We start from the raw sequence: 458 nt of genomic DNA, 5'->3' as shown, positions 1-458 counted from the left end.
TTTTTTTTCTACATAAACTGTTCCCTCCTGGTGGAATGACCTGCCCAACTCAAGTCCTTAGCTATCTTCAAGAAACAGCTAAAAACACATCTCTTCCATCTATATTTGACCCTCTAACACTTGCACTCTCTATTCGTTTTCCAACTGCTTGTGTTCTTTAAAAAAAGGCCTCTAACACTAGCTTTCTCTATTCTTTTTCTATTCTATCTACTTGTTTTCGTTTTGTTGTGTATGTGTATTGGTGTGAATGTTTAATATTATGTGAGACAGTGACATTTTGTTTTTAAAAATATGAATTCAATAGTGATTCACACTCAAAATGTTAATCATGGAGGATGCTATTAATAAAGTAACGTTTTCCTGAATTTTGAGCATGAATCACTATTGAATCCTTGTTACAAATTAAAAAGATGTATGCACCAAAACAAGACAACATTGGAGACAAGAGAGTGTGACTT

Source organism: Sinocyclocheilus grahami, unplaced genomic scaffold (assembly GCF_001515645.1).
Source record: "Sinocyclocheilus grahami isolate Dianchi unplaced genomic scaffold, SAMN03320097.WGS_v1.1 scaffold1335.1, whole genome shotgun sequence".
NCBI lineage: Eukaryota > Metazoa > Chordata > Actinopteri > Cypriniformes > Cyprinidae > Sinocyclocheilus > Sinocyclocheilus grahami.
Note: the sequence above shows the minus strand (reverse complement) of the source record.